General features: G+C 39.6%; 1 protein-coding gene across 1 annotated transcript in view; it reads left to right on the top strand.

The window, feature by feature from the left end:
* LOC129166738 (uncharacterized) overlaps positions 1 to 15,843 on the top strand; it is a 171,484-nt gene that overhangs the window by 9,843 nt on the left and 145,798 nt on the right. The window lies entirely within an intron of this gene.

Raw genomic sequence — 15,843 nt, 5'->3', positions numbered from 1 at the left:
TTTTGATAAAGATAAAACAATTTTACACAACGATGATACAATTTTAGACTCTGTCCTAGGATCATTTCATCAGGGCGATGGGCGTTTTAAATATGGGGGAGTTCAGTGTGCAGCTATTACTGTTGTTGCTTTAACAAAGCACAAACAGAAGAGTGTTTTCTCTTGGGATTTTGCCGTGTTGGATAACGTTGTTGAGTTAGGAGATGAGCTGTACACAGATTTGCGCGACAACAAGAAGATTAGAGGTGGACATGAGTTTCTCTCTGTTCCAGACTTGCCAAAGGAAATTGACATAGAAGAACAGCGTTTTAAGCTTGTTTACGGGGATTTCGTTTTAGGAGATGTAGATGTAGCTGAAGGCGAGTTAATAGATGCTGGTGTGTACACTCCTCTCCTGGATGGATTGAAGAAGATGTGCACACAGCATGAAACTTGCATTATGACATTAAGTGGCAATACTTGTGCTATCATTTGTGATAATGGACGTTATGCTGTAGTAGATTCCCATTCACGCTCCGCAGACGGCATGGTAGACCCGACAGGACAGAGTGTAGTTCTGTACTTTGCGAACCTTGATAATGTTTTTCAACATTTTCAGAGATTTGCTAGTGAACTGGTGGGATCTCAGAGGTTATTTGAGATCACTGGAGTGGATATTGTTCAGATGGACACATTTAAACATGTATCTGAACAAACAGATGACATTGACATAAACCCTGTTATTTTTGTTAGTGATGCTAGTACTAAAGATTTTCATTTCAGTCCCGTTTCTAGAGACGTGTCACAGGCGTTGAGTAAATGTCTGAATGTGAAGTCTGCGATGGTTGATGAATCATCTCCTGTTCCTTCATGTAGCACAAGTGTGGTTAACGTTGATGATGACAACAGTATTGTAAACAATTATACAATTTTAAGCTCACTTACAGGATCATTTAATCAGAGCGATGGGCGTTTTAAATATGGCGGCGTTCAGTGTGCAGCAATTAGTCTTGTTGCTTTAACTAAGCACAACATACAAAGTGTTTTTTCATGGGATGTTGCCATGTTAGACAATGTTGTTGTTTTGGGCGATGAGCTGTACACACATTTGCGTGACAGTAATCTAATAAGTGCTGGGAATGTGTTTCTTTCTGTTCCAGAATTGCCAAAGGAAATCGTTATGGGCAAACAGACTTTTAAGTTGAATTATGGCGATTTTGTTTGTGGAAATGTAGATATCGTTGAAGGCGAACTTATAAATGCTGGAGTGTACACTAGTCTTTGGGATGGTTTGAATAAGATGTGTACACAATATGAAACATGTTTATTTACACTTGGAGACAATACTTGCGCTTTACTTAGTGAAGATGGACATTATGCTATTGTTGATTCACATGCTCGTTCTGCAGATGGAATGGTTGATCCAAACGGTAAAAGTGTAATTCTATACTTTAGTAGTCTTGACAATGTTTTTAGATATATTCTGAGGTTTGCCAGTAAATTAAATGGAACTCAGAAGTTGTTTGAGATCAGTGGAGTTAACATTGTTCAGATGGACACATTTAAAAATGTTTCTAAACAAACAAGGTTGGCTCCAACAACAGGAAAGGAGGTTAGGCGTGAAGAGTCATTTACACTCTCGGAACCAATAAAGTTACAGACAGATGACATTGACATAAACCCTGTTGTTTTTGTTAGTGATGTTAGCACTAAAGATTTTCATTTCAATCCCATTTCTAGAGACGTGTCACAGGTTTTAAGTAAACGTCTGAATGTGAAGTCGGCAATGGTTGATGAATCATCTCGTGTGATTGGTGAATTGGGTGTACCATGCATGAATAAATCAATAGTGGCAGATGGAAACTGTTTTTTTAGAGCACTTAGTCAAGCTGTTTATAGCACCCAGGAATATCATAGAAAAATCCGTCTTGCTTTGGTCAGTCAGTTAAAAAAGAATCCTCAAACGTATAAAACCATTTTAAGAAGTGAGTATTCCTCAGTTTTGCAGTACCTCACCTCATCCAGGATGCAATACGTTGGCAGTTGGGCAACTGAAGTGGAAATTCAAGCTGCTTCTGATTATTTTGGCATTAACATATTTACTTACTGTAATGATAAATGGCTTAAATACACTTCCAACAGCAACTTTTCACAGCAGGCTGTTTATTTGGAGAATATTAATGGTAACCATTATGAGACAGTGGTTTGTGTAAAACAACCTAACACAGGAACTTGTTATGGTTATTGTGGCCCTGTAAATAGTATTTCTGGTAGATACAATACTCGACATGCCCCTACAGAACATTTAAAATGTTCAGTAGAAACTGTGACACTTGAGCCGAGTTCCATAGATACAGATGGTGTTAGTGTTGTTCATTCAAATACTTTATTTACTCCTATGTCTGCAGATTTTTGTAAAACTCTGTGTAATCGGTTGAAAATAGATTTTGAGAAACACAATTCTCAAGAGTCCACATCAGGTGGGCCTTTAGGAAATGTGTGTAAGACAGAACATATTATTGAAGATGGTAACAGTTTTTTTAGAGCTGTAGCTCATGTAATTAGTGGGTCACAGAAGGGCCATCGTAAGATCAGACTCGCTGTTGTTTCTTATATGTCCAAAAATGCTGAAGAGTGTGAGAACTTTCTGGGGAAAGAACATGCTTCTGTGTCAGAATACATAAAAAAGTCACAGATGAATTATGTCGGTCACTGTGCTACAGAAGTAGAATTTAGAACTACAGCCAGTGTTGTAGGATTACCCATATTTATCAACAATGGCACAGAGTGGGTCAAATATAGTTCTCAAACTGGTAATTTTGTCACTGAGGGACTATATTTGTCAAACTGTAATAATCATTTTGAACCCGTTCTTTGCATAAGACTGTGTAATAAAGAAACATGCTTTGGGTTTTGTAAAGTTGATTCTTTGTCAGACAACGTAAACAAATGCAGAAGGTCAACTGTGATGCAGTTAAATGCTGACCCAAACATGGAAAAGATGAAAATGAGGAAGAGTTTTTCTAGATATTTAAAGCGAAATAAGGCTTCTGCAGAAGCCTCTAATTATAAAACGATAAGTGCAGTTAAAGACAAAATAAAAAGTCAGAAAAAAAATGCATACAAGCAAAATGCTGCTTACAGAATGAAAAAGATCAGCGTGACCAAATTTAAATACAAATGTCTTCTTGCACATAAAGAGAAAGTTAAACGGAGAGCCAAACATAGGGCCATTTTCAACTACCATCATAATTTGGCTTACAAAGAGAAAGTTAAACATAGGGTCAAACATAGGGCCATTTTCAAATACCATCATAATTTGGCTTACAAAGAGAAAGTTAAACATAGGGCCAAACATAGGGCCATTTTCAAATACCAGCATAATTTGGCTTACAAAGAGAAAGTTAAACATAGGGTCAAACATAGGGCCATTTTCAACTATCGTCATAACTTGGCTCATCGAGAGAAGCTTAAACAGGTGAGTGTGTATAAGTATCGTCATAACTTAGCTCATCAAGAGAAGCTTAAACAGGTGAGTGTGTATAAGTATCGTCATAATTTGGCTCATCGAAACAAAATGAAAGAGTTGAGTGGAAAGAAATACCTTAATATTGAGCATAAAACATGTTTAATAGAAAGTATCCAGCATAAAAGAAAGCTGATTAAAGTAAATGCACAAAACTTTGATTTTGTTGTAGATCAATTTTTAGAGAAAGTGAAAGATGGACCTGATTTTGTGTGTTGTGTCTGCTCACGTTTGTTGTTTAGACATCAGGTCTTAAATTGTAATCAAGAGTACTATAGAAAAACCAAAGAAATGTCACTTATAGCAGATAAATGTATAAGTGACAATCATCTGCACATTTGCGATGATGCCTGTAGATTACCTTGCAAATTTAATTTATGTAGAAATAAACTGTACATCTGTTACACGTGTCATTATAAAATGGGTAAATGTCAGATACCCCCAGAAAGTTCAATCAACAAGCTGACTGTTGATCCCATCCCACCTCAACTGGCATGTTTAAATACATTAGAGCAACATTTAATAGCGATGAATATACCCTTTATGAAAATGTTGGCTCTGCCCAAAGGTGGTCAGAATGGGATTCATGGTCCTGTCACTTGTGTACCTGCAAATATAGTGGAAACGTGCAGTTTGTTACCACGTACCAACATGGAGGGGTCTTTATTACCTGTAAAGTTAAAGCGTAAATTGACATATAAAGGACACTATGATTATCAGTATGTTGACACACAGCATGTTCAGGAAGGTCTTCAGTATTTAAAACGTCATAATTTGCATTATAAAGATGTAGAGTTCAATGAATCTTGGATTAACACATTTACTCAGGAAGATGCGTCATCTGTCCTGGAAGAGGATAGTGGTTCTGGTAAAGATGAAGATACTTGCATAGATGGAGAAGATGAGTTATTGCATGACAGACAACAACACTGTATGTTTCAGGACACCTGTCTCATGCCAGTAGATATAGGACAAGAAGCATTGGACCAGTATGTAGATAACATATTAAATGTAGCTCCAGGTGAAGGTAACAATCCAGTGAAATTGCTTTCAGATTTTACAAATGAAGCAAAAAGTTTTCCCGTCTTGTTTCCTTCAGGATCTAATACTTACTATGAAAGCAGACAATTTCGTTTGACTCTGAATCGGTATTTCAACAACAGGCTTCTTCATGTTGATGGTCGATTTGCCAACAATGTAGAATATATATTTTTTGCACAGTACATGTCTGAACTAGAGCAAGTTGTGTCCAAAGTTTCTATAGCTTTGCGTAAAGGTAAAAGCGGTGAATCTCAGAAGTTGGGTAATTTGATACAGGATCAGGATTCTTTAAGTAAGCTGTTAGAGTTTGATGATGGCTACCGGTTTCTTAAACCAATTCGCGGCACACCTGCTTTTTGGCAATCTGCTCAGCGAGACCTCCTGGCTTGTGTAAAAATGTTGGGCAAACCTACTTGGTTCGCATCATTTTCGTCAGCAGATTTGAGGTGGACTAACCTTCTTTATAGTATTTTGAAACAGGAAGGCAGAACAGAGACAGTGGAACAGCTGGAGTGGGCTGATAAATGTGACCTCCTACGTAGGAATCCAGTAACTGCTGCCCGAATGTTTGATTTTAGATGGCATGTCTTCTTAAGGGAAGTGCTAATGTCTCCTGCCAATCCCATTGGTAAAATAGAAGATTATTATTATCGTGTTGAGTTCCAGCAGCGTGGTTCTCCTCACTGTCATTGCCTTTTCTGGGTTTCTGGTGCTCCCATTTTAGATAAGAACACAGATGAGGAGGTCATTGCATTTGTTGATGAATATGTGACATGTGAACTTCCTTCTGAAGACGATTCACTACATGAAGTTGTCTCATCTGTCCAGCAGCACTCCAAACGGCATTCAAAGACTTGTAGAAAGAAAAAAACAGTTTGTCGTTTTAATTTTCCACGGCCTGCATCTGTTAGAACTTTTATTAGCCGTGGCGAAAAGTATCAAGATGCAGTGAAGACATGCAAGTGTGATAAAACAGATAGCACTGTACAGTGTGCCTGTGCGTTTCAAGATAAAGCTCGTAAACAGGAAATGGACAAAGAAGTAGCAAGTGCCATTTTAACTAAAGTAAAGACTGCTATTTCTAGTGAAGACTGTCCATATAACAGTGTAGAAGGTCTGTTTCAGGGCCTGGGTATCAGTCAGGAAGTATTTGAGATGGCATATAAACGATTTAGTCGAAATACACATGTTGTTTTGAAAAGGGAAGTTAATGAAATCTGGATTAATCAGTATAGCAAGTTGCTGTTAAAAGCTTGGAATGCTAATCTTGATATCCAGTATTGCGTCGATGCTTATGCGTGCTGTGTATACATAATATCATACATGTCTAAAAGTGAACGGGAAATTGGCCTTCTGCTTGCTAATTCTCAAAGAGAAGCAGCCAAAGATGGTAATCTTAGTGCTAAAGAGGCCTTGAAGACTCTTGGTAATGTTTATCTTCATAATCGGGATGTTTGTGCTCAAGAAGCAGTCTACAGGCTAACTAACATGCATCTAAAGGAGTGTTCTAGGAAAGTTGTGTTTGTCCCCACCGGTGATAATATAGTGAAAATGAGTTTGCCTATTTCTGTTTTGAGGCAAAAAGCAGCATCACAGGAGCTTACTTCAGATGACATGTGGATGACCGGATTAGTTGATCGTTATAAGAAGAGGCCAAATGATGATGTGTTCAATGATATGTGCCTGGCTACGTTTGCATCAGAATATCGTGTTTTGAGTAAAAACGAAAAATGTAGAAATCCTATAAAGTTAAGTAATGATTTAGGATTTGTTACAAAAAGAACTCGGACTAAACCAGCGGTTGTTCGTTACGCGCGTTTCTCTGAAACCAAAGACTCAGAGAAATTTTATCAAAGCATTTTGCAGCTGTTTTTACCGTACCGCCATGATAGTCAACTTAAGCTTAACTGTGAAACTTTTGAGGAATTTTACAGAACTGGTTTAGTTAGATTTTTTGATAGAACAAACCACTCGGTAAAGGCTGTTGTAGATTTAAATCGGGGTAAATTTGAGTTAGAATCCGATCATTTGGACGCTGTGAATAATATAGTCGGTGATGTAATGTTAGAAGATGCATGGTGTGAGTTGTGTCCGGCAGTTGAAATGGAACGTTTAGAGTGTGTTGAAATACTGAAAGAATCAGAACCAACAGTAAGTGACGAGGCAGAAGTAATCCCAGATTTGGCTCCATGTTCAAACCAAACTGCACATTTAGAGAAGAGAAACACGATGAGTAGAGGTGAAGGTCTGGCATTGATTAGGTCTTTAAATGAAAAACAGTTTTCTGTTTTTAATCAAATCAGGCAGTGGTGTGTAGATAAAGTTAATGGTAATAACCCTGAACCACTGCATGTTTTTGTTACAGGCGGGGCGGGCGTTGGGAAAAGTCATTTAATTCGAGCAATAGAGTATGAAACACAGAGATTACTGTCACCAAGCTGTAGACATCCTGATAATGTATGTGTAGTATTAACAGCTCCTACTGGGATTGCAGCATACAATTTAGGTGCAACAACAATCCACACTACACTGTCTATAGGAAAGGATGTACGCTTACCGTACACTCCTCTGGGTGAAGAAAAACTAAATTCTTTATGTACAAAATATTGTGATTTGCAGCTTCTTATTATTGATGAAATATCAATGGTCGATCATAACCTGTTGTCCTATGTTCATGGTAGATTACGTCAAATTAAACAAACGGGTGATTTTTCACCTTTTGGAAATGTCAGTGTAGTGGCTGTTGGAGATTTCTTCCAGCTACCTCCTGTTAAAGGGAAGCCACTCTATTCTGATGGTGTAGGTAGCAACTTATGGTCAAGCCTATTTAAAGTTGTACAGTTAACTGAAGTCGTTAGACAGAAAGATGCTGTGTTTTCTGGACTGCTAAATAGAATCAGAACTCATACAAAAGGTACACCATTGTTACCTGAGGATTTAAAGGTTTTAAAAACTTGTGAAACAGGTGAGGCGAGCTCAGCATTGCACATATTTGCAACAAATAATCAAGTAAATAATCACAACATTCATCAGTTATGTCACGTTTGTCCTGATTACATATCAATTACAGCCAAAGATTATGTTAATGATAAAAGAACAGGCAAACTAAAGTTGTTGGAAGGGAATCATGCCAGAGCTTCTAATACTAACTTGTCCGAAGTGTTACAGTTGGGGAAGGGTGCTCGTGTAATGTTGTGTAAAAATGTGGATCTCATTGACGGTTTAGTAAACGGAATTTGTGGTACATTGACAGAAATGGTAATGTTAGAAAATGACACCTTTCCTAAAAAGGTTTATGTTCAGTTTGATGACCATCGTGTAGGCTTGCAGAGGAGGAAAACCTCCCAGTCTCTGTCAGCAAATTTAGCTGGATCTACACCTATTGAACCCGAGGAGGAAAGGGCCACTGTTAAAGGTGGATTACGTCGACAATTTCCTCTTAAATTAGCTTGGGCGGTTACGGTTCATAAAGTTCAGGGACTCACTCTTGAAAACGCCGTTGTTAGTTTTAGGAAAATATTTGCACCAGGTCAAGCATATGTAGCACTTAGCCGTGTAACAAGTCTTTCAGGACTCACAATTCAGGACTTTGATGAAAAACGAATCTATTGTAAAGATGACATCACAGTTGCAGTTAACGAAATGACCCCTTTTTTGACTCCAAACTCACAGTTCGACAGATTTAACTCTTCTGCATTCACTGTGTTTTTAATGAATGTCCAAAGTCTGAATCGACACGTTAAAGACTTGGCTTTCTGCACACAGCATTTGCAACCTAATTGCATTGCTGTCACAGAAACATGGGTATCTACAGACAGATCAGATGCAGTACAGATTGATGGCTATAGTTTTTACAACTGCCCACGAGGTTTAGCTTATTCTAGTACCCATGAGTCATTGATTGCTTTTCAAGAACAACAACATGGTGGTGTTGGCTTTTATACTGCAGATGGTGTGGCATTTAAAATGTTGCAGGCTCCAGACGTCAACTTGGAGAGTTTAGTGTATAGCTTTGTTAACTTACACATAGTACTTGGACTCATTTATCGACCTCCTTTGTATCCCCTTTCTTTGTTTAAAGTAAATTTAACAAAGTTGCTTGATTGGCTGGAGGTACAAAGTGAGACATTAGTACTAATGGGAGATTTTAATGATGACATTTTAAAATCATCAACAATATTAAAACTTTTGACTGACAGAGGCTATGCCCAAATAGTCAAACAGCCAACAACCGAGAAAGGCACTTTAATAGATCATGTCTATGTAAAATCCAACAAGTATATAACAGAAGCATCTGTTATTCCAACATATTTTAGTGATCATCAGGGCATCATGTGTGATTTTACACGGCTTTAGTTCACCTCAAAAACCAGATTTGATTTGATCAACACCTGACTGCAGAATTTGTAATGTAAAGAGGTGTGTGTGTGTGTGTGTGTGTGTGTGTGATCTATTTTAGCTTTACTTTTACTAATATTTCACCTTTCCTTACATGAGCTATCTCTACTGAGAGCAAAGTCAATTTCGTTGTACACCTATGCAATGACAATAGAACTTATATATATCTTGTCCATATAGTCTGTCAGAACTTTTCTACATGAAATATATTGGATGTATTGTTTTTAAGCAGTGTACATGTTACGATGCCGTTGAGGGGTTGTGCACACTCAGGACAACTTCGCTGCCGCATTCCATGTGTGAAAGCAGGGGTTGCAGGACAATGTGTGCACAGGAGTGTAGAAACATTTTTAAACTGTGAGTGTTGAAATTTCTCTGATGCATATAGGTGAGAAGTGTTACATTCACAAACTATTTCGCTGTCATGAGAGCAACGAAGGGGGTAGTAAAGCGCGGAACGTTTTGGTGTCGTGCATTTGTCATGGAACTAGAATTTCGGGTGTGGTGCAGCACCACGCCTATGTAGAAAAAACCACTAACTGCTGCTGTATGCTTCACCATTTCTGTGATTTCTTCAATTTTCATGTCCCCTACTGACATAGTCAAAATAACATTGAGCCATTTCCCACCTTCTCTCAGCTCTAGAATGCTCTTTCCCCTTGTCCTCTGAATTAATCCCTCACCCACTTTTTAATCAAAACTAAAAACATATCTGTCCAGATCAGGAATTAATACACTAATTTTATTGTTTTAATGTTTGTGAATGTGTGTGTGTGTGTGTGTGTGTGTGTGTTTTATCTTCTTTGTTGCAAAATGTCTAGGATGTATTGGAAAGCTTTTAAACATGTATTTTTTTTACATCAAAATTAAATGTGTTAAAAGCTTTCTAAAGGTTTCGTTTCCTGCATTAAGATGGCATTTTTTGAAATTAAACTGAAAACCTTTAGTACAATTGGCTTCTCATTCATCACTATTGATGATGTAACAATTCAACACTAAATTATGCATAATGTTAAAAATTAAACTGGTGAATTTCATGCTGTTTTAATGCAGGGTTTGCTTTACCTGGTAAAATGCACAAAAAAGCAAAGGCAATGGTCTGGTCTCCCACTTGTGGGACAGGGTTCAAATCCCTGTGTTGCCCTGCTAATTGTGTCAATTACTGGAAAAACTATTATTCAAAAAGGAAAAAAACAATAAAAATTCAGTTTAAAATTTTACTTGCTGCAATTCACCCTAGAACTAAACACACATTTTGATTTAAAGGATAACTGATAAGATCACACCCATGGGCATTTATAGCCTGCTTTTGGGGGTGCTGAAGCACCCCTAAATTCATCTCTAGCACCCCTAACATTTAACATTTTTTATTATCTATTTATTTTTACAATTTATGGTGATTTTTAACACATTACTAATATCTAAAAACAATAGGTCAAAACATTGTTTTACAAACAATAATATAGCTAATCTCCCCTGTCTCAAAAAAGGTTTGATCCTGCCTACCTTTTTTCAGCCTCTACTCTGAGCCTTCCTGAGTGGCTGACATGCTGCCAATAGGGACCTCGTTCCTTTCTGTGAGACAGTCCTGAATTTACACTATTTTTCACAGGTCTTTGAATCTTGCATAAACTGATTGTGAGGCAAAAACAGCAGCTGTCAATCAAACTAGGAGATAGGACTTTGATGCAGGTCTGGAGCGCGTGCCACTCATGAACCTCTATACCAAATAGTAACATCAGAGTGGTCCAGGACTCATGGGAGATGTGACTGGAAGTGTGAAAAGATGTGCAGCAAGCATTTTATTTGTGGACGGAAATGACAGGAAACGTGGGTTTAGAGGTGGCAAGTGCATGGAGGAGAATGAGAGACAAATTTGTCTGTGTTAAAAAGTCCCCTATATACAAAAAAACAATATAAACACATTATCTTGGACCGGATACATGACAGAATACCACAGAACGACGCTACGCCCTCTGTAGTCCTGCCAGGGAATTGCTTTGCAACACTCCCCAGGAGACAGAAGTATGAGAGCAAAACGCTTCCATCAATCCGTGCGTGTCTGTCCCTTGCGGAGCTGACGGAGAAGAATGAATCAGGCTTTAGTTTAGTACACTTTTGTTACTGATACAGGTATTTTTAAACTTGGCTCATTCTGAAATGTTTATCCATCCAACTGCTACAACACAGCTAGCATCTGCAGAGGCATCAGCTTCTTTCAACCTGCTCCTGGCAGCCTCTGCCACCCTACACCAGGTACAGAACTGTCTTATTACATATGCAAATGTGCAATCTCTGGTTATTAAAATGATTTAATTCTAAAATATTTTATCCTTCAGCATCTACACTGCACCTACTACCTACTAGCAGCTCTGCCACCCCAAACCTGGTATACACATCTCATCCCATAGATTTAGAATATAGTGTATTATGACTCTTGTGTGTTAATTCGAACTCCACCCTCCATTCAAAACAGAAACGATGCAAAAATCAAGCAAGGGGCATAGCTCACCAAGCGCCCACGTCTCGTTAGTTTCATAGGAAACAACAAAAGTCTCTGCTTCAGAGTAGGAGCTAAAACAGTTCTAGGAACTACAGGAAAAACTTCCTAGTTCCCATCTGTTCAAACATATCACAAGCCAAATATAATGCCATTCTGACCTTGTCTTTAGAAGTTAATAAAGTTTGAACCCATCTAGGGTCCGCTGTGACCATTTACAACTAAGTCCCGTAGAGGTCATCTTTGGTCATCAAAGATAGTTTTTTTTAATATGGCATAAATCAAACATTGCATGGGTCATCTAAAGACAAAAAGCTATAAGTGCATTGTCTTTAGAAGTTAATAAAGTTTGAACCCATCTAGGGTCCGCTGTGACCATTTACAACTAAGTCCCGTAGAGGTCATCTTTGGTCATCAAAGATAGTTTTTTTTAATATGGCATCAATCAAACATTGCATGGGTCATCTAAAGACAAAAAGCTATAAGTGCATTGAGTTAAAGTTATTTGAACAAGTGAACACATACATGTGTTGATTGCAGTTGTGTGATAACTCCCACAAAGTTAGATATAGTTTGGAGCTTTTTTGCAGAAGTTACAAAGGTTTTATTGTATCTAGGGGGCGCTGTTCCAAATTTAGGAAATATTCCATGAAGAAGTTTGTGGGTTGATAACAGTCATTTGTGTGCAGTTTGGTGTGAATTGCATGATGCAAGTGTTATTCAGGGCCTAATAAATGTCAGGGGAAGGAGCTAAAGCAATATCAACCAATTACTACAGGATTGTGTTGGGTGTCTTTGTGTGATGACACATAGCAAGTTTGGTGCAGTTACGACCTCGTCTGTAGGAGTTATTACAGTTTTAATGGTGTGTAGGGGGCGCTGTGGTGACATTATACAAATCTCAACAACCGTTAGTGTCTCATTGGATAAAGGGCATGATTGTTGATTGCCATGTTCAGTCTCGTGCAGATGGGAGGCTGTTTGTGGAAGTTACAATCAAACGTAAGGTCACGGCGTCATGCCAGAATTCGCCATGGCATCAAAGCCCCTCACTTTCTGAAAAGCTATCAGATCTGAATGGTCATTACAACATCATGAAGACAGTGCATGACCTTAGTGTCATCTTGACTAAATTAGAGGGGACAAATATGGGCAGTTCACCATAAAACAATAGACTTCCTGTAGTCAGGGGGCGGGGCTTAGGTGATGTCAGCTGTCCACATTGTCACTGTCTTCAGATGTGGTCAGTGATCACACAGACAAAGTATGAAATTGATCTGATCATGCACATGGGAGTTATTAAGTCAAATAAAGTAATGGCGACTGGTCAAAGTTTGAGGCTTAGCCACGCCCATACCTTTATACTTATTTAAAATCCGACGGTTGAATTTTTTCCTCTATGTCTTAAGAGTATATAGCAGAAGTTTGAAGGTGATCGGTGGAAAGGGCGAGGAGATATCATTCTCCTAATAACGTGTGCGAAAACCACTAAATTGAGTAATTGCACCAAAATGGCCGACCTCCTGTGCGACATTGCGCTTGGCTCCAAGAGACTTTTTTGTAGGTCCTGAGACACTACATTAGTGTGCCAAATTTTGTGATCCTCAGTCAAAGCATGGCTTGGGGCTGACTGTTTTAATGGTCCTAGGGGGCACTGTTTTGGAAAATAGGCCACGCCCACAAACTTCAGCTGTCCAATTATATTAGGGGTCAGAGTAGGATCACTCATCAGAAATTGTGTGGCAATGTCACAATGATTGAAGAAATGAGAGACAAACGTATTTCCATGGCGTGATGGCGAATTTCGCCATGGTCCCAAAGCCCCGCCTTTATTCGAAACCTGCCAGTACTATAGACCAAGTGACCTCAACTTGTCTGCTGCTGTTTGCCACTGTTTGGTGGTGATTGGATAAAAGGAGTCCAATAGGGAGCTGTGAAAAAAAGAGTGGCGTGGCGACAGGTCAGAGTTTGAGGCTTAGCCACGCCCACACCTTTAAACTTATTTAAAATCCGACGGTTGAATTTTTTCATCTATGTCTTAAGAGTATATAGCAGAAGTGTGAAGGCGATTGGTGAAAAGGGCGACGGAGCATCACTCTCCAAACAACGTGTGCGAAAACCACTAAATCGCGCACTTGGACCAAAATGGCCGACTTCCTGTGCGACTTTGCACTTGGCTCCAAGAGACTTTTTTGTAGGTCCTGAGACACCACATTAGTGTACCACATTTCGTAATCCTCAGTCAAAGCATGGCTTGGGGCTGTCAGTTTTAATGGTCCTAGGGGGCGCTATTTCAGAAAATAGACCACGCCCACCGAAATTTCACATCAGATTTTTTCGGGGGCCGGACTAGGATCACTCACAAGAAGTTTCGTGGCGATATCTCTAGAAATGACGAAATGGGAGGCAAACGTAAGGCCTAAGTGGTACGCCTGAGTTCGCCGCGCCGCCACAGCCCCGCCTTCTGCAGAAAACTCCCATAAAGTGACGCCAAGCAACCGCAACTTGTCTTCAGTTACCTGATACAAATTTGGGATGATTATTTGAAAGGGCAAATTTTGGAAAATTTCCCAGTAAAACTTGACCTTTTAAGTCCTGAAGGGGCGGGGCTTATGTGACATCATCAATTGACCATTCATTTGTCTTCGGGGGGCAATGATGATTTTCCATAGAAAGTTACTTTAACTGTAATTCTTTCATTTATGAAATTATAGCAATTTGAATTTTTTTGGCGAGTGCTCGAACTTTGAGGCCTGGTCCCGCCCCTTCAGTATTTACGAAAAGTCAATTTTATTGTCTCATTTTAATCGTCCGTCGCTTCTGTTCGATCGCACACTATTTTTGAGACGATCGTGCGAAAAATGACCAAACTGTTCAACCAAATATAGACCCAAGAAATGGCCGAAACAGGGTCAAAATGGCCAATTTAGTCCAAAATGGCCGACTTCCTGTTTGATATTGACCATGGATGCAAGAGGCTTTTCTGTGCGTATTGTTGAGTTCTACAAGTGTACCAAATTTCATAACTGTACGATAAACTAAGCTTTATGGAGAGGGGTATTTTTCACTTTCTAGGGGGCGCTGTTCAGCCATTTTTTTATGAACTTTAACATCGCCAGTGAAATACGTAAATTTCACGCACTTTCTATATTGGGCCAGAATTTGGTGACTTTTTGGATATGCTAAGACCCCCTAAAGGCCAGTCAAAGACGCGGAAGAAAAAAGAAAGAAAGAAAGCGTAATTAAAGCTGCAAGCAGCGTCGTTCGGCCCTCACAGCGAAGCTGCTCGCCCTCCTTCCGCACCCCCTCCGCTCCATCCCCTACGCTCTCCAAACCCAGCTCCGCGCTTCTCCGTCCTGGCCGGCAGCCGGGGGCACCAGGGCACGTCTGGCAGAACAGAAAGTCAACCACCCCGACACCAGAAACCGTGAACGGCCTCCTCGTCCACACCTCACCCTGACTCAGCATCCCCTCTGAGCCCACCATTACACGTCTCACCACTAGGAGATACTCTATCTTTACCACACTGGTGATGTGATGTTCAGTCTCGGGCAAATCGGAGGCTGTTTGTGGAAGTTACAGTCAAACGTAAGGTCACAGCGTCACGCCAGAAATCGCCATGGCATCAAAGCCCCTCCCTTTCTGAAAAGCTATCAGATCTGAATGGTCATTACAACATCATGAAGACAGTGCATGACCTTAGTGTCATGTTGACTTAATTAGAGGGGACAAATATGGGCATTTCACCATAAAACAGTAGACTTCCTGTAGTCAGGGGGCGGGGCTTAGGTGATGTCAGCTGTCCACATTGTCACTGTCTTCACATGTGGTCAGTGATCACACAGACAAAGTTTGACATTGATCTGATCATGCACATGGGAGTTATTAAGTCATGTAACGTAATGGCGACTGGTCAAAGTTTGAGGCTTAGCCACGCCCACACCTTTATACTTATTTAAAATCCGACGGTTGAATTTTTTCCTCTATGTCTTAAGAGTATATAGAAGGAGTTTGAAGGTGATCGGTGGAAAGGACGACGAGACATCATTCTCCTAATAACGTGTGCAAAAACCACTAAATCGAGTACTTGGACCAAAATGGCCGACCTCCTGTGCGACATTGTACTTGGCTCCAAGAGACTTTTTTGTAGGTCCTGAGACACTACATTAGTGTGCCAAATTTCGTGATCCTCAGTCAAAGCATGGCTTGGGGCTGATAGTTTTAATGGTCCTAGGGGGCGCTATTTCAGAAAATAGGCCACGCCCACAAACTTCAGCTGTCCAATTCTATTAGGGGTCAGAGTAAGATCACTCATCAGAAATTGTGTGGTGATGTCACAATGATTGAAGAAATGAGACACAAACGTATTTCCATGGCGTGATGGTGAATTTCGCCATGA

Source organism: Nothobranchius furzeri, chromosome 12, assembly GCF_043380555.1.
Source record: "Nothobranchius furzeri strain GRZ-AD chromosome 12, NfurGRZ-RIMD1, whole genome shotgun sequence".
Taxonomy (NCBI): domain Eukaryota; kingdom Metazoa; phylum Chordata; class Actinopteri; order Cyprinodontiformes; family Nothobranchiidae; genus Nothobranchius; species Nothobranchius furzeri.
Note: the sequence above shows the minus strand (reverse complement) of the source record. Positions and strands in the feature narration are given on the sequence as shown.